Raw genomic sequence first — 24,994 nt, forward strand, 5'->3', positions numbered from 1 at the left:
ATTTGCAAAACAGGTGGACACAACGGCAAAATTAACAAAATGATGAAAAATAAACACTGACTAAATGGAACACCAAAAAGGGAGAAACATGATACAGGAACTGTGCAGAAACAATAAAATTATGATGTATCATTTAATACTAAGGCATCAAAGCTCGTATCAAACAGTGTACCGAAGCTTGTATCAGTTACTATTGCTACTAAAGTTAATATTACCATTAATATTACCACTAAAGTTACTAACAACACGTGACTAATGATGGTCGAAGCTTCAGATGTCACTGAAGCACAGGATGAGGGTGAGACTGTTTCATAAGTTTGCCACTGTCCTATAACTTGGAAGCTTTATCTTTTTACTAAAAAAAAATTGTAAATGTGCTAATTATAGAAGTCAAAAGCGAGAGTAAACGTTTCATAACGCCAACCTGTTGTTTTTACATAAAAGGGAAACAATGATTTTACACAAATTATTTCAGAATTGAATTGCTAAACATCATTACTGATCATCCATTTTTTTTAATGACATATGAAGGCGGTGCAGTGTTGTATTGTTTATAATGCTGCGCAGTTTTGAATCTTTAGCTGCTATAATTTCTGAAAACCACCAGGTGTCGCTGTTTTGTCACCAGCTTTCAATGCTCCAACGCTTCGAATCCTTCAGCAGTACAATAAGGAAGAACCTCAAACGCTTCACAGGACTTCGTCTGCACATCATTAGCAAGAAGGAAGTTAAACAGTAAACACTAGAATAACGACCAGGCTAATAACGTTACCAAACAACAATAAACTCACGGGAGGACGAGAGAGCGCACATTCAGATACCCACAACCAAGACGATAAAACAAGGGATATTTATACAAAGGTTAACGAATGCAAACTAGACAAAGATGAAAACAGTGACAGGAAAACCAAACGAGGGGTCGGAACAGAAAAACCAAAACAAAGAAGCATGTGTGTTAAAAACCTGAGAAATTCTTACTTGAACTGCACAAGATATTTGTTACAATTAAAGGAGTATTTGACCATCACTGAACTAAACATTACTGGTAATGTGCACAGATGACAGCACAACAACAAATATGACAGCAGAAAGTCTACAAGTAACTCAGACAACCAAGACTTTGCTAGTGTGGATACATAAGAAAACCTTAAAGCTGGATTTATCATTTGCAGTTGGATTTGGATCAAATACAGTGTTTTACCTTTAATGGTGAGTCTGATGGCTTTATAGTTCCACTGGTTAAGAGAACACCTGTAGTCTCCCTCATCCTCTTCAGTCAGGTGTGATATGAGTAGAGAGAGCTTTCCTGGAGAATGAGCAGTACCCAGCTGAACTCTGTTTCTATACTGTTCACTCTTATTGGTGATCATGTCCCATGTTTGTTTTCTTGTGTTGTATTTCTGCCAGGTGAAACTCTCAGGTTTGGCTTGTGGGTCAGTACAGGAGCAGGGCAGCAGTACTGAGTCTCCTGTGTATGCAGTGATGACGTCTGTCCTCAGAATCCCTACCAACATGCAGCCTGCAGAAACACACAGGATAAAGGCCTTCACTATTAAACATGGCTGCACATGTACATGTAAAATGGCTATTATTACATATGACATAATTAATTATTATTATATATGACATACTCCATTATTATTATATATGACATACTTAATTGCTCCAGGTCCAGTCACCTGATGGTACTGATGGTACCAGCCAAATGATGATGGTACTGGAAATCACTAAGAGGTTTCCCAATAGATGTTGGTATGATGGATGCATGACCATCAAGTTATAAGATGTCTGATTATATTGATTATAGATTGTCTCTCTCCCTCCCTCCTTCCTTCTCTCCCTCTCCCTTCCCACTAAAGTTACTACCACTAACATTCCCACTAAAGTTATTACCACTAACATTCCCACTAAAGTTACTAATAACATGTGACTAATCGTGTTTGAAGCTTCAAACATCACAGATACACAGGATGAGGTTGAGACTGTTTCATAAGTTTGGCACTGTCCTATAACTTGGAAGCTTTATCTTTTTACTAAAAAATTGGAAATGTGCAAATTATAGAACCCAAAAGGGAGGGTAAATGTTTCATTACATCAGCCTGTTGTCTCCCAGTACAGTTTTGTATTATGTTTTCACATAAAAGGGGAAACAATAATTTTAAACTAATTATTGTAGAATTTAATTACTAAACATCATTACTGATCATCATTTTTTTTAATGAAATATGAAGGCGGTGGACTGTTGTATTGTTTATAGTGCTGCGCAGTTTTGAATCGATGCCTGCTATAATTTCTGAGAACCACCAGGTGTCGCTGTTTTGTCACCAGCTTTCAATGCTCCAATGCTTCGAATCCTTTAGCAGTACAATAAGGAAGAACCTCAAACGCTTCACAGGACTTCGTCTGCACATCATTTCCAAAAAGAAAGTAAAAACACACCTGTAGATAAAAACACAGCTGCATTCCACAACACACCACACACAGCTACAGCAGTAACGCTGCTACACATCTTATACACTCTACAAAACTACAGTGCATTGAACACTGAAAACTGTAGCCCAGACTACAGTTTGTCTGTGGGAATCACCACACAACTATGACCTGGAACTCTACAACTCTCTCAGTAGAACTCCACTGAAATTCACCACCCACTAATGTCCACAGTAGAGGGGAAGTGTGTTCAAGTGCAAAATAAATTATTCCTCCACTTCTTTCTCTCTCACATACAGACTAAATCTAACAGTGAAACAGTGTCTTTCTAGTGTCATCACTTCCTCCTGAGCTTCCCAGTGTTCAGTCCCCATCCTCAGTAAAGTGATCCTGCAGTAAGAAGTAGTGCTACACAGTGATCCCCCTCAGCACTGTTTGGTCACATCATTTCACTCCTGCACTTAAAGTGATCAGAGGACCAAACTGAATGTTAGCTTAGCAAATATTAGAGAGATCAGACAGGAAGAGCTCTAGAATTCATGCTGATCAAAATAAACTTTGATCATTTAATCAGGTAAACATGAGGATGGTCTGATAACATTCATATTATTCATAAAGTACAGGTGGAGTGCAGCAGTCTATGATCATGTTGTAGTTTTCATACTATTGAGAAAAAAACTACTTAATTGAAGCTGTGAAATCCACCCACTGACACAGAACCACTAAAGGAGTCACCAAAGTAAAGACCACTTTGGATGTAGACAGTACAATGTCATCACAACCCAACAGTTATCACAGGAAGTAGAAACATTTTCTCTCCTTTTCTCTTTGTTACTTTGTTCTTTTTGTTGTTAAAGCTGTCAAAAGCTGTTTAACAACTGTTTGCTAAATGGTGAATATCTGTAAAGTAACTAATTGAGGCTGTAGGCTAGTGTGCACTGCACTGTAACAACAACAACAACAACAACAACAAATAAAAACTAAAAAGACAAACCCCCCCCCCAAAAAAAAGTAAAAATAGTAATAAAAAATGTATAAATATAAGAACTGAGAACAGCAATAGAGAGAGTGGGCTTCCTTGCCTAGTACCTCTATGCACATTTTGTGGTGTTATTACATTAGTACTGACTGTGGCCTTAGGTGTGGTGTTAAAGATAAAATGTGAGGAGAAAAACTTCCAGTTTTCTTTACTGAAGGCCTTCTATGCATAGCAGTTTCTAATATGTGGAGTGAGGTGTAACGTATTTGTCACGGTTGGCCGGGCAGCCAGAGGGAGGGACACGCCCACTCCTGCTAGGGATCACACTAAACACCTGCCTCATTCCCAGTCTCCTGCCTACTAATCACCTTCACCTGTTCTTGTTCATTCACTCTATTTAAACTCACAGGTCAAGAGAGCGTGCAGCACATTAGTGGCCCGTCGGACTGCTCACTCCCAACGTGTACATCGCTACAAGGACTATTGGAACAGAGTAGTGTTTGTCATTAGTAGTGGTACCGTCACATATTGACAATGGAAAATAAAGAGCACTTTGGCGCAACCTTGCCTCTCGCTTCCTCTGAACTGCCACCGTCACAGTATTAGGTTAAGTAGTCTACCCTGTTAATGGCTGAGTGTCTCCTCTGATGAAACCAGTTTGATCAGGGTGTATCAGTGATGGGATAATATGTTCTAATCTAATGGCTAATGCTTTGCTATTTATTTTTTTTTCATTTTTTATTTCAATGTTTCCAAGAGATGATATAGAGTTTTACTTAGAGATGGGGTTTGTACTTAAAGATGTAGATTTCATTAAAAGGACCAAATGAGGACTTACTTTAGTAAAACATGTTTAGAGTTGTAGACCAATACCACAGACCAAATATCTTTCATCTCCAAGGCAGCGTGACTGATGTCCAAGATGCTCAACCTGCACCCTTCAGCCAAGTTCAGAACCTGTGCTGTACACAGCTGCCCTGCATATGGCTGCCCAGTGAGACCCAGACAGGAGCCCCTGGTGCTTCCTCAGCTGTAGCCACTCACCTTCCCCTCTCACCAAATGGTCTTCAGAGGGCGCTTATCCTACATTTTTCCTTTTTTTTATAGTTTGGTTTGGTGTCCTCTTATGTTTTTGCATTAGTGCACTTATAGTGGAGAGGAAGTGTATTCAAATGAAACTCTGATGAACTTCTATCTGCAGCACACACACACACTGCTGTGTGTGATGGCCAGAACCACATTTGAAGGACTTGGAGAAAGATATCATTTTAAAAACATAGTAAATGTACAAAGTGATAAACCTGCAAAAGTCATACACCCCTGCCCACCCCAAAACACACACACATGCACCCACACTCACAAATACATGCTCCCATACACACACACACACACACACACACACACACACACACACACACACACACTGTCACTGATGTCACTGTGGAAACAGTTACCAGTTTACAGATGTGAGAGTTCCCAGCATACATCTCTTCCTCCTCACATATGTATTGCTAATCTGGGTACACTGGGTGCAATGTGTGAAATGTGCTTTACTTACTTACTTGCAACCCCACATTGACTATGATGCTGCATCTGTGAAACCATATAGGAGACACACATGCTCATTATAAAGCAAAGGGGGTGGAGTCTGATGTAGAGGAGAGAAACAAACAGTATTATCCTGTCACTCTATTCTCAAACTCCTATTTCTAAGTTTATAGTTTTAAAATGTAGTTTACAGACCTGCTTTTTGTTTGGTGATTTTTCAGTTTCCGCTTCACAATAATTTGTTGTGGACCATTGCTTATGTAGAAAGGTTCTTTAAGATTTTTTGTGAGTAATCTGAAGTTCTGGATTTACTGAATGAGTCGAAAACAAACAACAAAAACCTGCATTACTCACAATAAGACCCTATTTGAATTTTGATAAACTCTATTAATCACGCTTTGAACATAGACATGGTTTGGGTAGTACATGAGCAGTCCCTTTTCTCAGTGAAGTACTGACATCTCTCCTCACAGTACACAATATTACCCAAATGATCAGTAACCATACCAGTCCTACTCATACTAAACCTGTTTTGTACTAAATTACAGTCAAACTGGACCTGCCATTGAGAACACATTGGAGCCTAGTCCTAGTTTTAGTCTGTGTTTCATCATCCTTTATCCCAATTTTACACTAGTATAGACCCAGCAGTCAGAATTGTGCTGTTTTGATTATTAAACTACACATTACAGAATAAATGTAGTATTTTGTACTATTTCTAGCTAGAAATCACTGATAAGCCTGTCATGGTATAAGGCAAGAAATAGACTAGAACAAAATTGAGCTTGTGAGTGTGTGACCACAGCTTAGCTGCAGAGGTGCAGAAGCAGCACGGTTGTCACTTCTGGTCTAAAATGGGCTTTAGATTCTGCTCTGGTACCCACTGCTTGGAACTGTGAGAAATGAAACCACAGCAGACGTCAGACATCCTGAGCTCTCAGACCAGAACAGTCTCCTCCTTCTTCTGGGGTGTTCATAAGGTGTATGGAGAGCAAAATGTGTACTGATTTTAAAAACTGCACATATTCACATTAAGATGCCATACACTTATCAAATACATTTCTACCACGATTTAGTCCACAAACCATATTTTTCTCACACCACTAAAATTAAGAACACTGCTTGTATGTTATATTTGATGTATTCACTGAGCTGAGTTATTTCATGACACAAGTATTTACATGAAAGTAGGGTCATACACTGACCATGACTGCAGACATTAGCATTAGTGTATTTATACAGCAGGAGACAAACAGGGAATATCTGGGAACAATTACTGGGAGGGATAAGAGACAAAACTCACATGAGACACATGTCAAGGGGCAGAGCAGGGGAGGAGCTACAAACTAAAACATACAAAAGCACATGGAGACAAAGACGTACTAAAGCAATAACATGTAATTGTGTTCTACTCTTTACTACAGTGTAGTCTATAGAAACGTATACCAGAAAATATAATATAATTATATTTTAACTATATTAAAAAGTACACAGACTTCATAAGATGGAATCATAAGATATGCAGAAATATTTAATAATTATTTGTTAAGTAAAATATTTTTCCAGTTCCCTGAAAAGTCAGCTTGCTTAAATAACATTTTTATATTAACAAATAAATGTACAATTTCATGCAATTCAGCATTAAAAGAGAATTTTACACTCACTTTCAGTGAAGAGAATACACAAACTCAGTAGCATTGTCACTATGGAAACACCACTAACCTCCCAGCACACACTGACAACTCTACACCCAGAACTCCACTACCACTGTGGACACACACTGACTCCAGAACTCAGTGCAGAACTCTCTCAGCAGTACTTCGCTGAAGTGCACAAGGACTTCACTAAGTCCCCCACAGTAATGTAGTGTCTTGTGAGTCCCGAGAACACCTGAGGTCTGTTTTTTCATTGTGTAGTTTCACAGAGCCCACAGGGCCCCTGGTGCCGCTGTGAACCAGACATGCATGTTGTGGTTTCAGTGTGGGGGGGTCTGTGGGGGAAGAAAGACGAGGCTTGAGAAGCCACCTGAAGGCTGAAAAATCCTCCTTGTTGACGACTTACCGTTAAAGTAGCCATGTAACACAGCCAGTCTACTGGTGGACAAAAACTGAATACACTACTTATAGTGTAGCCATAACACTTTATAAACATAAAATACATAAATACAGCAAACATCATACAGCATAAATACATAAAATCAGCAATAGAGTGGGTTGTTTTTTTGGTAATGAACGGTGTTTTAAACTATGGCTGTCCCCTCCAGCACAAATCCTTTTTTCTTGTAATAAAGTGTAAATATTTGTATTATTCTATTTATTATGTATTTGAAAGATATTTGACAAGCCAGTTAAACAGAGCCTGGGTGATCAGTTATAATTAGACTCTGCCTTTGCTAGGAGCCGTTACACTTAATACTAAAAAGCGCTGGTTAAAACCACAAGGACCAAAACCACGACTAACAGCTCGCTCAGGCCACGTGTGTTTCTTTTTAAAAACAGCTCAGCTAGCACAGATGTTCTAAATCCAGTCATTGTGGTCCACAGAAACATCATTATTTCCCATTTTCCTCTGCCTCATACACCTTCACTTGGGCCCAATCACATTTCACCCCTTGACCCTACCACTTAGCCCTGGCCCTCTATATGCGGTGTTCATAAGTAAGGGTTGGGTGTCCGATAGAGGGCTAGGGTGCACTGTTAGTGCTAAATGGCCCTCCAAACTGAAGGTTTTCAGAGTCACACTCCAAATTGAGTGTGAAAGGTCTCAGAATCCCTTGTGAATCATTGATAAAATGGATGCAGAAGAAAGGGGGAAGATTTCAACCACTACACTTTGTAACTCAGTCCCAAGGGGCAAGATGACACTTGAAAACAAGGGGTAGGAGGAAAAATGAGAGGGGATTGGGCCTTGGCAAAAATCTAAGCACTAAATCTAAGAATAAAATGGTTTAAAACATATTACATTTAATATGCATGGTTTTACCTAATCCTAGAGATATATAATAAAGTTATCTGTTACAGGACAAGGGGGTTTTCAGATCCAGTACAGACATTAAATCCTATAAGATCAAATACATTTGAAAAAAAGAACTAAAATTCTTACTCTCTAATTCACCATCTTAAAAAAATGAGATCCCCTCTAAAATCCTCAATGTCAGACCTAGCTACCATACATCGTACATTCTTTAAATTGAGAACAGCATTTTGAAGTCTGATTTCTGACTCAGTTACTGCTCAAATGGTCAAACCAGAACTGTATACATATTTTTACAATTATGGCCCCTCCACTTACTGGCTTAGTAGCAGTGTTACTGTGATTCTTATTACTTTATCTGACACCAAACCAGAGGTGATAAATCTGATTTTGAACGCTGACAGACTCAGAAGGGCCTGGATGTTGCACCAACTGCTGTGATCAGATCATCATAGTGAATTAACATACAAGACAACACATCAGGAATGCACACCTCAGGACAAGAACAGGACCTCTAGAAAGTTGGACTAGACATTAATTGCTTATTTTTTAATTTGTTACATTTATTTTTTTTTTTAATTGTTATTATTGTGGTGACCATTGTTGAGCAGAGGAGGATGGGCCCCCCTTTTGAGACTTGCTTCCTCTCAAAGTTTCTTCCTCTTATTTCTTCCTCTAGGGAGATTTGTCTAGAACTGTTGCCCTTGGCTTGCTCCCTGAGAGCTTGGACTTGATCATTTGTAAAGCTGTTTTGTGACAACATCTGTTGTAAAAAGCGTTATATAAATACACTTTGATTTGAAAGAACTCATTTATAAATGAGTCACAGGTAAGTCAGAGAGTTTCGAGGTTAATGTATATTTGTCACATTGCCACATGTTTTAGAATTACATAGTTTCCATAATTTAAGTAATATGTGTATGAAACAATGACAAATATCACCAACATGCCTAATGTTATAACTGCCCCTGATTTGTGTGTTAGAGACTGCTATGATTGGTCTGTCAAAACAAATGAAGGCCGATTCAGATCTCACTCAAAACCTTTATTACCATTCAGATGCCTGAGTTTGTGCACAGTAAACACAGCACCACCCAGGGCCCAGGGCATGGTAAACATTGTGCCACCAGGGCAGAGGGGACGTAAACACAGTGCCACGTAGGCCCAGGGCACAGTAAGTCCTCACGATGACATTGTATCTTCCTGGTGAGAGAGTGTAATGCACAACATACATTCTACATAGTGCAGCTTTCACTTTATTTGGAGAATTAAGTCCATGATTGTAGACATTTATTTAATAGTCTATAGACGGTCAACTTGGTTATTTTAGCTTTCATTTTAATTGGACAGTCCAGTGTGAAAGCCACAGTACATTTGTGGTGTGAGTAGAGTTCACATCTCTAGTGGTGGAGTGACATTCTTACCGAAGGAGGACCAGTCTTTTGGCCAACAAACACGTTACTCCTGCAAACAAATTCCATATCAAATCTGAAACTGAACCACACTACTCAAACTGAACATGTGCAATTAAAATACACCCTGACTTATGTTTCATGCACTGCATTATGTATAAATAAATAAAAAATAATGTTTTGAAATTAAATACTCCTTTAAACATCTGTTCAAACTTTTTTAAAGTCTCAAGTAGCCAGTTCTGTGGCTGCCGTAATTCCACCTGCTGTTGTAACAGACACAGTTGTACTGCGCCTTTAAGAGGGAGCTTCATGGTTATGGAGAGAGAGTGAGTCTGAGGGGAGAACCGTCACCTTCCTACTCGCCTTCTCAACACTCCTTTTTCTTTGGTAACGCTGTACGGTGCTTTTTACTGTTTTCTTTACGTGTAAATACAATGATGGTAGCCGTGTGACCTGGCTTGAAGTGATCCAGGAGAGAATAAAAGTCTTTCAGATTGTCCACACCAGTGTGTGTGTGTCACTCCATGTTTACTCCACGCATCGCGGTTACCCCGTAGCACCTGTTCCTCACTCCAGGTAAGAAGCGTTACACTGTTTTCATTAATAAGCCTTTGAAGTACTTTGGGTGTCGTAGTGGAATGAAATGACCAAACAGCAGTGAGGGAGGTTATGTTGGGTCTCACCCCCTGAGCTTCTACATCGTTTCTCTGTGACAAAGGACGGAGCCACTTAACTAAGAATGAGACCGTCCTCACTGACAATGTGAGAATATCTGATAGATCACTGACTGATAAGGAAGAAAGAGGACGTACCACATGACATCTTACAAAACCTACCACATCTCTATATTTGGTGTGTGTTGTGTTGAGCTTAGTTTGTCAGTTTCATCTGAATACACTTCCTCTCCACTATAAGTGTAGCTGTGAAGTCATTCAGTAGACTGTATTGAAGAGTGTGTACGGTGTGTATCAGCAGTCCTGCTGTAGCTGTGTGTAGTGTGTGTGTAACTCAGTAAGAATGCAGGTGTGTATTTATCTGCTCCTTGTGCTCCACGCTGCTGATGGTGAGTGTTACCTTTTCTCTACAGGTGTTGTTATCCTCATACATTCATGTGCACAAAGGTATTTATATCTGGGAGCAGCAGAGAGCAGCAGCTCACCACTTACCCCAGATTCTGTCTATCGACCAAGAAATTTTGCCTCTTTAGTTTAGAACAAAAGCTGTTAAATGTTAACGTTGCTAACAAACACTGGAAGTCAACAGCAGCTCAAATATAGCCTTCGTAAATCCATGCCCACAAACTTCTCTCAAGCCGGTCAAACCGCATTCAAGTGTTAGTAAATGTCTCCCAGACTAGTCGGTGTGTCGTATAACTCACTGTGAACTAGACAAGTGAAGAAACACGTCACCGGGAAGCGACCTGGATGAGGTTTGAGGACATGTAGCTCGATATCTGACTTATTTACAAATCCTATTAGCTATCGTTGCTGTTGGCTTCCAGTGTTTGTTAGCAATGTTAGCAGCTTTTTGTTCTAAAGGAGCGAAATATGGACTCCAAACATGTCTTGTCCACCCGAGTTAAGGGAGAATAAAGTAAATTTGCTTCTTCGCCGACTTGTTCCGTTAAGTGGCACTGAAATCTGCGCTGTGGTTCGGTCCGGTAGAGAGGAACCGCTGCTAATTACTTGCTAATTGCTAATTAGTTACTTAAGACCAGCATAAGCTAGGAATTGTAGGGACTTTAGTAAGACTGACAAAATTGAGAAACAAGAAGAGTACAAGAGTTTTGTGACTCTTACAAGAATCATTTTGCTCTAGAAATCGGTACATTTATAAAAACAATTTGTTTTTTATTATGGTGTGGTATGTGAAATGTGCTCACTTGTTTATTTCTGTTTGTGTTATTTATTCCTCTCTTGTTCATTCTGTGTATGATGCAACTCTTGTCCACTACCCACTTCTGTATCCAGCTGCCTGTGACAGAGGTCACACCTCATTGTGGTTGACTGTATATGTGGTACAGTCCTGTACATGTGGTGTATGATGTGTGTGTTTGGTGCTTCTGTGTGTTTTCCCGAGTGTGGGTGGGTTTGGGGGAGAGACTACAGAGGATTCTGATCTCATGAATTTTGACGTGCCCATCATATCCCTTACTGAGCTAGCAGTCAAACAAGACAGTACTACTCTATATTACCATGGAGACCAGAGGAGGGGCAGAGCTCACTACCTGCGGGTTAAAGAGCTAGACTTTTACTGAATCCATTTCAATCAGGAGGTCTCAGCTATCAGGACTTCCCAGAGGGTTTCAGCCAGACAGCTGTCTCCCACTGTGAAGACAGTGTGTTTTTGTTTTTTTTTTTTGTTTTTTTTTACCTATTTATATGGTTTACTGCTGCTCAGGCACATTGACTATAGTACTTGCTGACACTTCATACAGTAAGTGGACTCAGTTTAGGCTGGATCCCTGCTCAGCTTTTCTGAAATACAATCCATGCTTAACTATTTGGTCAACCAAAGTAGCCCAGATCTCATCAGTGATGGTTGCTCTTCCTCATCCTCATCTTCTCTCTCCAGTATTGGCCTCCATTTATATCCAACAAAGATATCGAGCCTGTGGCCTGTTTATAGTGCTCAGGCGGCAATGTTGGTGATGACGGCTTCAAGACACCTGTATGGAGAAACTAGTCGCATGCATTGCTCAGGTGTCATTTTGGCCCATTCTTCCACACAAACACTCTTCAAATCCTGATGGTTCCGTGGGCTCCTTCTATGAACTCTGAGCTTTAGTTCCTTCCATAGATTTTCAATTAGATTCATGCAGAAAAAAGCAGAAAAAATAATGTTCTGAAAAAAATCCATAATGGAACAATAAAACAAATTGTTTTTACAAATGTACAGAACAAAAATGATACTTGCTTGTAGGAGTCACAATTTTAATTGTAGATTTAGCAGTTAGCCTCCTTTCCCAAGTGGAAGATGAACCCAAAAGGAATAAAACACAAGTACTCTGGTTCTTGGAGAGGCTACATTGTAATGTTATCAGTCTTAGTCCTGCCCCATCACTGTTAGTCCTCCACCTACAATTCCTAACTTATGCCAGTCTGAAACCACACCTGAAGTAACTAATTAGCAGTTAATTAGTAATTACCAATAGATACAGCAAATTATACAAAGACAGCACTGAAACCAAGACAGAAGAACATAACTACACTTCACTGGCTAGATATCATACAATAAAAGTGTCTCTGTGTGTGTGTGTGTGTGTGTGTGTGTGTGTGTGTGTGTGTGTGTGTGTGTGTGTATGTGTTCGTGCACACGTATACTCGTGTGTGAATTTAAGTTTGTTAATTTAGTTTGATCCTGGCGTATTCTGTATTATCTTCATTATCCATTTCTTTGGGTGCTGGTCTGGTGGTGTTAATATGGGCTACAGTAGAATACATCACATCATCCTGCAGAAAATATCACAATTTCAAAATTTTAACACACATACATACAGAGTAATGCACATAATGTTGTGTGGGTTGTTGTGTACAGTTATTAATACATAACATGTTGAAAAAAATATGTTGCATTTATAAAACAGTAAAATGCATTATAATACAATACTTGGGTTTATAATAAACTACATTACAGTGTTCCTGTAGAAAACCAAACAAGGCAAATGAGACAACTTATGTACACATTAAAGCACACATCCACATATGCAGATGTGTTTACACCTAGACCCCTGCTCTATACCTACACATAATAGGCTGCCATTTAATCTGATTTATATTCATTCACAAACATGTAATCAATCACTAGTCACTATAAAAAGGAATAACCAGTATTCACCTGAAGTCAGTCTTTACTGTAATATGTGCACCTATCTTACAGGTGTGCACCACTGTTTATTGGGTGACCACTGGAGCACTGCTGAGTGGATCCTACCTGGATGGTGGACCACTGTCAAGAAACAAGTGTCTCTGCAGTGGTAGTGCCTTTAGGGCATGTATGAGTGTGTAACAAGAACAGCAGTGTGTCTGGAGTTTATACACAAGCCTGAGGAACTACACGCAGATGTATAATGCAGCTAGAAGATAATGATGTAGTGTAAAGGTGATCCTAATAAAGTGGCTGAGGAGAGTAACCACATACATACATCACCTGCCCTTTTTAAATACAAATGATAAATGTACGTGGATCACTTTTTCTTTAATTAATGAGTTTTTACTGGCGAGATCTTGAAAATTAGTCAGACCGAAGGTTTCTTGCCTCGTTCTGGTGCCACTTAAAGGGATTGGTCGGCACAAAATAAAATGTTCATTATTTTCCCTTATACCAGATGGCCAGGATAACCCTGTTTGCATGATGCAGTGCCCGTCATCTCTAGCAGAGCCACATGCTGCAAAAGTCTTAAGTGAATAACTGTCATGCTGGTGAACCACAGCACATTAGACAAATAACAGTTAAACTACAGAATATTAAACAAATAATAACTGCTCTGTTAAACTACAGAATATTAAACAAATAATAACTACTCTGCTGAACTACTGCATATTGGATGATGTCAAACTGTTCATCACAATTTAGTATTCAGAATCAACTGTGTGCAAAGAGACTGTAGTGAAGTTCTCTGTGTACACAAGAACCCTTAAAGTTCTTCCATACTCTCAGATACACACAACCTCTCACCAGTACCTGCATGACTTTTTCATTGGGTTTAATATTCATGCAGAAACAGTCAGATTCCTGATCCAAGCTTTGGCACTGTAGAACAGATCTGTGTACTGAATCAGAGTTCACTGATATTATAACATGGATGTGTGACACTCACCTGTGTCTGCTGATCTCTCCTCTGTCCTGTTTGTCCCTCTCTGCTCACCGTCTGTTCACATCTCTGAACTACAAAATGAACTCAGTGTGAGATGGATGTGGATAGATATGTATGTATGTATGTATGTAAGTATGTATGTATGTATGTATGTATATATGTATGTGTATGTGTGTGTGTGTGTGTGTGTGTGTGTGTGTGTGTGTGTGTGTGTGTGTGTATACCTCTGTATCTCCAGCAGATGACTCCTCCTAATCCCATCAACAGCAGTAAACCCCCCACACCAGCTAAGATGACATGACGTGTGTATACTGGAGAATTGTCTGCATTTCCTGCATGTGGGAATGTAGGAAGCAGAATTAAAATTTGATGTGTTATTTGTCACTTTTAATATTATATTGTATGAATTTCATAACAAGCATTCAATGCAAATGTTTTTTTGGCACAAAAACAAAGAGGATGGAGCATGAATGAGTCTCTGTATTGCTACAATCTGAAATTACAAATTTTGGCATTATACTTGACTGAGATTTGACAATATTGATATTGATTAATATTGATAATATTATTAGTAATTAATAAAAGTTGACATTGTCAATGTCATTAAGACTACATTTGTTCTCGGAAAAAAACCTTTAACCATTTTCAAATGTTATTGTAGTAGTAGGTTTAGAATGAAGCTGTTGGACTTGTTTTGTCAGTGTGCGCTTGAGTTCCAGGCATTTGTTAGTGTCTCTCTCTCTCTCTCTCTCTCTCTCTCTCTCTATCTATCTCTATCTCTCTCTCTCTCTCTCTCTCTCTTTCCCTCATTCCCGGCCTAGCCACCCACTTCACCTCCTGTAACATCTCTGTTGTACTGGAATTGACAATCTTTCATTGTTATTCTACCAATCCCAGTGTCTGCCTTTGTCTGTCCCCATTCCTGTCTTTGTAACTGTCCCAATCCCAGCTGTGGTTTGGGTTCCTGTTATCCCGTATCCTGTGCTCCTACTCTCAGCCGGGCTCCCGTCCATCCCGCTGCCCAAGCTGGAACCCAGTCGTCTCCTGTCCAGCCTGCTGTCAGGTCTCTGGTTGTGGTACAAAGTCCTGTTTCCACCCCTCACCCGATGGACTTTCCCCTTTTTTCCCTCCTTTCCCACCTGTCCTTGTCCAGGTTCTCCAGACCCTGCTGTGTGACGCCGGGCTCGGGCTCCCTTGTCAACTGTTATGCACGTCAGGAACCCCGTGTTAAGGAGGGTGTGGGTGCTACTGTAACACCCCTCACCACCATCACACAGGAGCCCCGTGTTAAGGAGGGTGTGGGTGCTACTGTAACACCCCTCACCACCATCACACAGGAGCCCCGTGTTAAGGGGGGTGTGGGTGCTACTGTAACACCCCTCACCACCATCACACAGGAGCCCCGTGTTAAGGGGGGTGTAGGTGCTACTGTAACACCCCTCACCACCATCACAGAGGAGCCTCGTGTTAAGGGGGGTGTGGGTGCTACTGTAACACCTCTCACCACCATCACACAGGGGCCCCGTGTTAAGGGGGGTGTGGGTGCTACTGTAACACCCCTCACCACCATCACACAGGAGCCCCGTGTTAAGGGGGGTGTGGGTGCTACTGTAACACCTCTCACCACCATCACACAGGAGCCCCGTGTTAAGGGGGGTGTGGGGGCTACTGTAACACCCCTCACCACCATCACACAGGAGCCCCGTGTTAAGGGGGGTGTGGGTGCTACTGTAACACCCCTCACCACCATCACACAGGAGCCCCGTGTTAAGGGGGGTGTGGGTGCTACTGTAACACCCCTCACCACCATCACACAGGAGCCCCGTGTTAAGGGGGGTGTGGGTGCTACTGTAACACCCCTCACCACCATCACACAGGAGCCCCGTGTTAAGGGGGGTGTGGGTGCTACTGTAACACCTCTCACCACCATCCTCCTCCCCATGTGCTCCTTTGTTTGTTTTTGTTCCTCCACATGCTTTGTGTTGTTCATGCCCTCACACAGGGGTCACCTGGGTCTAGTCTCACCCTCATTATTTACCCTATAAAGCCCAATCCTGTACAACCCCCAATGTCAGTTATTTTTGCCTTAATCGCTTGTATGACATTGTGTATGCAACATTAGCACAGTATGTTCATGTGTGCTTTCATTTTCATTAAAAAATGCATCAGACCAGGCTAACTCATGCTTGCATACTGCCCCACACTCGTTAAACCAATGCGTGTTACCTCCATTGGTAGTTGATGGACTGAATGTCTTATAACCTTTTGGAGACATCATTGTAGTAGCAGGTTTAGTTGAAGCTGTTGAACTTGTTGTGTCAGTGTCCACTGGAGGAGGATTTACAGGTTTATATGGAGCCTCTGCCAGAATAGAAAAGTGTGATCAGTTATAAGTAATGAGGGTTCAGGGCTGTTATGTATTCTGTATGTTTAACTTTAGATTTTATACTACAGAATTGTATTTACAATTTGTACAAACAAAATTGTTCAGTTTGCTGTTTGGTTTGCTGTATGTCAGTGGTGGTAAAACGACAGCAAAGTCTGAGGTTACAGGGCTCTGTACATCCTTTATGAAGCAGGAAGAATTGCTTTTAAAAAAAAAAATAAAATCAGTCATTTTCTGTGAGCAAATCAAATAATTACAGAGAGGCAAGGAGGTGGGACGTAATACTCTGTCATATTTTCTTATTGATTCTTAATGTTTGGTGCCCAAAAAGCCAGAGCTGTTTATGAAATTGTGCTTTTTAAACCTCATTACACAGTACAGTCAGCCACAATTCTGGTGTGTTTATACTCCAGTAGAAACACCTAGTATGCACACAGTTAGACACTGGAGCCTGTCTGTTTCCATGAATATTTTAGAGATCACTGGTCAGTTTCTGACCACATGACCAAGGCTCCTTGGATTAAAGATGGAGAGATGAAAGTGAAGCACAAATAGAACGTCATATTTTATTTCTGAGTGTTTTAGGTCTGTAATCTATTAGTGTTGCATCATTGAGTTCAGATTCATATTTTAGATGAGCATATTATTCCATATTTGCTACTAGGATGTCTAGGCAATACATTTGTTTTTACATAGTGCAGTAGTTATTGGTACAGACCAGTCACTAAATGTAGTCAAAAACATTTTAGACATACACTAAATATAAAAGTGGTTTGTTTACCTTTTACATTGAGATTGACAGTTGTATGGTGAATACTGATACTACACATGTACTTTCCCTCATCCTCTTTAGTCAAACCAGATATGAATAAAGAGAAATTTCCTGGAGCAGCAACCATCTTAATTCTACCAGTGTAATGCTTTGTCTGGTCAGTTGAGTAGATGACATTTGAATCTTCTATAAAACTCCATCTGATAGTCTTTGGCTTGGCCAGCAGTTTAGTGCAGGAACAGGGCAGCAGGACAGACCCTCCCACGTATCCACTCAGCACTGTGGGAGGATTCACAATATCCTTACAGACTAGAGAGAGCAGAAACACTGACATGTTACACTACTGTTATGAAGTAACCAGTACAACCAGTGACATTCTTCTGTGAACCATCATATGAAGACAAAACAAATCCATTTGTCAAATTTTTAACATCAAAAAGATGTTCTGATGTTCTGTAACTTACAAAGTTTATGCAACAGTTTATGCTCTGTCACATTTGATAAATATGAATGGATGAGATAAATCTTGTATTTGTAGAGTCAGTGGTTCTAGCCCATCTGGTGTAACACACAGTTAGTGTTAACCATCCTCCAACTCCAGTCATGGTCAGTGTCTGACCACTGAACCACTGCTGGCTGGATATCTTTCACTGTCAGAACACTCTCAGCCTACCAGTAGCACTGAATCCAGTAACACTGCTGTACCTGAACCACTCATACCAGTACAGCACCCACTACCAAGCCTCCAGCACTGTAGTGGGATTGATGTGTGGAGAATGGTTCAGTATTCACATATACTGGGACATCTGTGGTCAGAAACTGACCAGTGATGTCCTGGGTGCAGGGTGACACACAAACTGTGTAAGACACCAGGTGGACACAGTCTATAATTATACCTACACATTCACTTATTAGAGGTACTGAAAGTGTTCAGTGAGGGCAAGGTGAAATGTATGTTAGTTGTGTTTAACTCTTCTAGACTGGTGACAGAGGGTGTCTGGTGACTAATATCTGAGGATAATGTGGTCCACATGTTAGATAGATAAATATGTAATAGTGTTTCTCTATTTTTAAATGTCCTGTTTTTTAATTTTAGTAATATGTGATGTATATGTGTCTAATAAAGTGTGTGGTGAATGTATTTATATTACATTTATATGTATGTTTGAAAAGCGAAGTTCATGATGGAGATCCACCAGGTGAAATCTACTTAGGAGATTTTAATTTGTCTGTATTTCTGAATAATATTTTACCTGAAACATAAAGTTTGATGTCTTTGTGTGTATTCCCTTTAGTTTGACACCTGTAGTCTCCCTCATCCTCCTCAGTCAGGTGTGATATGAGTAGAGAGAAATGTCCTGGAGAGTGAGCAGTACCCAGCTGAAGTCTGTTTCTGTACTGTTCACTCTCACTGGAGATCTCTGTATAACTGGAGTTTTGGTGTTTCTGCCAGGTGAAACTCTCAGGTCTGGTTTGTGGGTCAGTGCAGGAACAGGGCAGTAGTACTGAGTCTCCTGCGAATGCAGTGACCTCTGTGATCTTCTGATGTTCCAGTGTACAGCCTGCAGAAACACACCAGTAGAAGACCTTCACCATCAATCCCCTCATGTGCATGTCCCAACATTTGAGTTTCATCTCTTTACTCTTTTCACCTCTTTTCTCTTTAACATGGCTTAACTATCTCAAGCACACAGAGATTTGTGATTGTTCAGAGTAACATTTACTATACAACCATGTACTGACTACTTACTTTACTCTGATTATTATGCTCTAGTCTGAACACTGAATCCGATATGCATGGGTTAAATGTAATTAGATATAACTGCACCACAATGACACATTGTGTTCAAGGTTTGGTTTACAACTGAAAGCAGCCTACTAACCAAATCTCAAATTCTACCTTACATGTTCAGGTAATATACAACACACACACACACACACACACAAACACACACACACACACACACATACACATGCACAATTTTATTCTCAGCACCTACTTTATTAGAAACAGTAACATCACCCATTGGCACTAGTGTCCACATGTGCCTTTAAAGTGCCTTTTATAGGTGGTCAGAGATGTCGTCTCTAACTGAACTCCTACTAGATGCTTTCAGTGTTTCTTATAAAGTAGCTACTGAGTAGATATTTGATGATCTACAGAAGTAGAGAGAAGGTAACACACCATCAGCAGCATGGAACACAAGGAGCAGATAAACACACACCTGCATTCTTACTGAGTTACACACACACTACACACAGCTACAGCAGGACTGCTGATACACACCTTACACACACACTTCAGAACTACACTACTGAATGATTTGACAACTACAGTTATAGTGGAGAGGAAGTGCATTCAGATGAAGTTCAACATCTATCCCCAACACACACACACATAAGTAAGAATGACAACATTCTCACTCACATATATAGTGATCCTGTAGGGTTTAATACATTGTCATTTGGTATGTCCTCTTTCTTCTTTATCAGTCAGTAATCTAGCAGATAGTTTCACATCATCAGTGAGAACGTCATCATTGTAACTTGAACGTTTCAGTCCGTTGTCATAGAGACAAAATGTGGTTGCCAGTGGGAGTGACCTAAAATGACCTCCCTCAGTGCTGTTTGGTCAGTTCATTTCTCTATAACACCCAAACTACTTCAACGGGTCAAAGGGATCTTTTCTATTACTAATGAAAATAGCAGGTGAAGCTAAACCTGCTATATTATGAGCAGAGTTCACTAAAGCCCTGCTGATGGAGACTGAAGAGCTAGACTGCAGTGGAGAGGGGCCTAAAACAGGCTGCATGAGGCTTCAGAACAAGAAGACTTTAACAGATGATTAAAGGAGCATTTTACTTTCAGAGCATTTTATTACCCACAATGCAGTCCATGAGAACTTAGTGAGGATTTGTTCCATTCATGTTCAAATTGAGTACTTGATCTTTCCATATTTGGTGGGCAATTTGCCTGCATGATTGATGTCTTGTGCTTAGTAGCCAAAACTGGAGCCGGCATTGTAAGAATATCATTCCACCTCTAGGAATGTGAACTCTACTCACACCACAGATGTACTGTTGCTTTCAGCATCTACATATTACCAAAGGCCTGTTCCTGTTAGTTTTACTCTTAAAATGTGAAAAGAAACATCTTGCATGAGGTCACTCTTAATCTAATCTAATTAGTCAATGGCAGGTAAATTGTGTCTAATAGTCTCTGTCTGCCTCCTGATTACTCACTACGGGAAGCAAATTTCCACATTTTTTGCATTCTTGTCTGTTCAAGTGAATTAACTTTTTTGCCAGGCAGATTTTACTCATGTGCGGTGTGACTGACACTTTATACTGAAAATTCAGTGTCTGATGCTGCCTTTAAATTTAACCTAAATAGGGGATGAACAGGGACCACACATTTATTCAGTGGTCTTGGATCTGGACGCATATTGGTCAGTACTTCCATAGACATTACAGAAAATTCTAATTTAAAGACTCAACCCAACCAGCTACAAACCTGAGCTACAAAAAAAAAAAAAAGCAAACATACAAGACTTTGTACATAAATGCTTCATGAACTACAAATTCCATAACGCACTCATAAAGGTAGCTGAGAAATGTACACACTGAGAGAGACTGAGCTACAACTTCATTTATCATGACATGATTTTCTTGGTTGAAATGACATAGTATAACATATTCATATGTGTAGGCCAAACTCTCATCTATGAAGTCTTGTTCTTGTTTGCCCCAACTGCTGTGGTCATCTGTGGTCTCTTGCAGAGATATTGTTATTCATCAATTGTTATTCAGGACTGTAAATCACTCTTCTATGAGCTGTGGGTTCCTCTTGGATGTGGTATGACAGGGATGCTGCTCGTATGTGGTCACTCTTTGATTGGTCAGTGGTGGACAAACTCTGCTGTTGAACAATCAAGATCAGACTAAAGAAACTCTGAACCGTGTGGAGTTAATGCTGGAGCAGAGCTGAGAGTGGAGCTGGAGCAGAGTTGGTGGACTGAAGACGTACATTTGGAGAAATCTCTCCCTTGGGCTTGTTCTCTCTTTCTCTCTCTCTCTGCCTGGATGCCCCAGCAGACATGCTCTACTGTTCCCGGCCTGGTCACCCACTTCACCTTCTTTAACCCTCTGCTACATTGAACTTATGAAGCTCGGCTCTCCGTGTAGTATTTGTAATGGGACTTATGGAGTCCAGACACTCGCAGATGATGTTAATCACTGATAATTTATGAAGAGAGGGGAAATCCAAAAGTGTAGTCAAAATTCTCTACACTGGTAGATTGAGGCCGAGTGAAGAGCCAGCTATATTTTTCTATATATTTAGAGTGCTGACACCAGTTTCCTGTAAAGTATCCAATCTCTGCACTATAAGTTTAGTAGGTCAAATCCTATGTTAGGCTGACAGAACCGCTGAAAAAGCAGGATGCATTAAGACAGGAATTTTAGAAAGGTGGTTATGCATATTCTCATAACACATGCTAGACAATGCAGTAGAGCATTCTCTTCAGAATATAAATTGTAATTACAGGCATAATTTGGAAACAGATACATTTTGTAGTTTTATGTGCATTAAACCTTTGCCTGCACCTCTGCCTTTGGTTGTAGGTAAGTGGGACAGGGGTAAATAATTACAGTAACAGAAGCTCCAAATATGTCACTTGTAATGTCAAGCTGACATCAACATTGACTAAATCAACTTTTATGACTGTTTGTTTATGCCCATTTGCAACTTGTCATAGCAAAGCCTTGCTTCTTATTTTAGATGTTTTAAATCAAAAATCTAAAATAAGAACACATTAGTGATTTTGATCCAGCTGGTCCACCTACATTAATGATCTGCACACTGTACAGTTTTCAGAACGATAATGTAACGCAGAGGCAGACAGGACTTGATGCACATGTGTAAACGAAAGTTCTTCATTTGCAAAACAGGTGGACACAACGGCAAAATTAACAAAATGATGAAAAATAAACACTGACTAAATGGAACACCAAAAAGGGAGAAAAATGATACAGGAACTGTGCAGAAACAATAAAATTATGATGTATCATTTAATACTAAGGCATCAAAGCTCGTATCAAACAGTGTACCGAAGCTTGTATCAGTTACTATTACCACTAAAGTTAATATTACCATTAATATTACCACTAAAGTTACTAACAACACGTGACTAATGATGGTCGAAGCTTCAGACATCACTGAAGCACAGGATGAGGGTGAGACTGTTTCATAAGTTTGCCACTGTCCTATAACTTGGAAGCTTTATCTTTTTACTAAAATTGTAAATGTGCTAATTATAGAAGTCAAAAGTGAGGGTAAATGTTTCATTACATCAGCCTGCTGTCTCCCAGTACAGTTTTGTATTATGTTTTCACATAAAAAGGGAAACAATGATTTTAAACTAATTATTGTAGAATTTAATTACTAAACATCATTACTGATCATCTTTTTTTTTTTTTAATGAAATATGAAGGCGGTGGACTGTTGTATTGTTTATAGTGCTGTTTTGAATCTATGGCTGCTATAATTTCTGAAAACCACCAGGTGTCGCTGTTTTGTCACCAGCTTTCAATGCTCCAATGCTTCGAATCATTCAGCAGTACAATAAGGAAGAACCTCAAACGCTTCACAGGACTTCGTCTGCACATCATTTCCAAAAAGAAAGTAAAAACACATCTGCAGATAAAAACACAGTTGCATTCCACAACACACTACACACAGCTACAGCAGTAACGCTGCTACACATCTTATACACTCTACAAAACTACAGTGTACTGAACACTGAAAACCACCCCAGACTACAGTCTGTCTAGTGGAACCACCATACGACTATGACCTGGAACTCTACAACTCTCTCAGTAGAACTCCACTGAAATTCTCCACACACTAATATCCACAGTAGAGGGGAAGTGTGTTCAAGTGCAAAATAAATTATTCCTCCACTTCTTTCTCTCTCACATACAGACTAAATCTAACAGTGAAACTGTCTTTCTAGTGTCATCACTTCCTCCTGAGCTGCCAGTGTTCAGTCCCCATCCTCAGTAAAGTGATCCTGCAGTAAGAAGTAGTGCTACACAGTGATCCCCCTCAGCACTGTTTGGACACATCATTTCACTCCTGCACTTAGTGATCAGAGGACCAAACTGAATGTGTAGCTTAGCAAATATTAGACAGATCAGACAGGAAGAGCTCTAGACTACATGCTGATCAAAATAAAAACATTGATCATTTAATCAGGTAAACATGAGGATGGTCTGATAACATTCATATTATTCATAAAGTACAGGTGGAATGCAGCAGCCTATGATCATGTTGTTGTTTTCATACTATTAAGAAAAAACTACTTAAGAGAAGCTGTGAAATCCACCCACTGACACAGAACCACTAAAGGAGTCACCAAAGTAAAGATCACTTTGGCTGTAGACAGTACAACGTCATCACAACCCAACAGTTATCACAGGAAGTAGAAACATTTTCTCTCCTTTTCTCTTTGTTACTTTGTTCTTTTTGTTGTTAAAGCTGTCAAAAGCTGTTTAACAACTGTTTGCTAAATGGTGAATATCTGTAAAGTAACTAATTGAGGCTGTAGGCTAGTGTGCACTGTGCTGTCACAACAACAACAACAACAAATCAAAACTAAAAAGACAACCCCCCCCAAAAAAGGCAAAAATAGTAATTAAAAAATGTATAAATATAAGAACTGAGAACAGCAATAGAGAGAGTGGGTTTCCTTGCCTAGTACCTCTATGCACATTTTGTGATGTTATTACATTAATACTGACTGTGGCCTTAGGTGTGGTGTTACAGATAAAATGTGAGGAGAAAAACTTCCAGTTTTTTTATTGAAGGCCTTCTCTGCATAGGAGTTTCTAATATGTGGAGTGAGGTGTACTGTATTTGTCACGGTTGGCCGGGCAGCCAGAGGGAGGGACACACCCACTCCTGCTAGGGATCACACTAAACACCTGCCTCATTCCCAGTCTCCTGCCTACTAATCACCTTCACCTGTTCCTTGTTCGTTCTCTCTATTTAAACTCACAGGTCAAGAGAGAGTGCAGCACATTAGTGACCCGACGGACTGCTCAATCCCAACGTGTACAGTGCTACAAGCACTACTGGAACAGAGTAGTGTTTGTCGTTAGTAGTGGTATCGTCACATATTGACAATGGAAAATAAAGAGCACTTTGGCGCAACCTTGCCTCTCGCTCCCTCTGAACTGCCACCGTCACAGTATTAGGTTAAGTAGTCTACCCTGTTAATGGCTGAGTGTCTCCTTTGATGAAACCAGTTTGATCAGGGTGTATCAGTGATGGAATAATATGTTCTAATCTAATGGCTAATGCTTTGCTATTTATTTATTTTTTTCCATTTTTTATTTCAATGTTTCCAAGAGATGATATAGAGTTTTACTTAGAGATGGGGTTTGTAGATTTCATTAAAAGGACCAAATAAGGATGGACTTTAGTAAAATGTGTTCAGAGTTGTAGACCAGTACCACAGACCAAACATCTTTCACCTCCAAGGCAGCCTGACTGCTATCAAGGTGCTGAAACTGCACCCTTCAGCCAAGTTCAGAACCTGTGCTGTACACATCTGCCCTGCATATGGCTGCCCAGTGGGACCCAGACAGGAGCCCCTGGTGCTTCCTCAGCTGTA

At 40.1% G+C, this 24,994-nt stretch overlaps 2 long non-coding RNA genes across 2 annotated transcripts; both read right to left on the reverse strand.

Annotated features, from left to right (window-relative positions):
- Positions 1 to 10,941: 10,941 nt before the first annotated feature.
- Positions 10,942 to 14,595, reverse strand: LOC145660121 (uncharacterized). Its single transcript, XR_014126283.1, has 3 exons — positions 14,386 to 14,595; positions 14,165 to 14,232; positions 10,942 to 12,797 (listed from the first exon to the last, which is right to left on the reverse strand). It is a non-coding gene; the product is annotated as an uncharacterized LOC145660121 (long non-coding RNA).
- Positions 14,596 to 16,407: 1,812 nt separating this feature from the next.
- On the reverse strand, positions 16,408 to 18,865 carry LOC145660122 (uncharacterized). Its single transcript, XR_014126284.1, has 3 exons — positions 18,573 to 18,865; positions 17,329 to 17,628; positions 16,408 to 16,522 (listed from the first exon to the last, which is right to left on the reverse strand). It is a non-coding gene; the product is annotated as an uncharacterized LOC145660122 (long non-coding RNA).
- Between the last annotated feature and the right edge of the window lie 6,129 nt (positions 18,866 to 24,994).

Source organism: Electrophorus electricus, chromosome 2, assembly GCF_041902795.1.
Source record: "Electrophorus electricus isolate QZ-2024a chromosome 2, ASM4190279v1, whole genome shotgun sequence".
NCBI lineage: Eukaryota > Metazoa > Chordata > Actinopteri > Gymnotiformes > Gymnotidae > Electrophorus > Electrophorus electricus.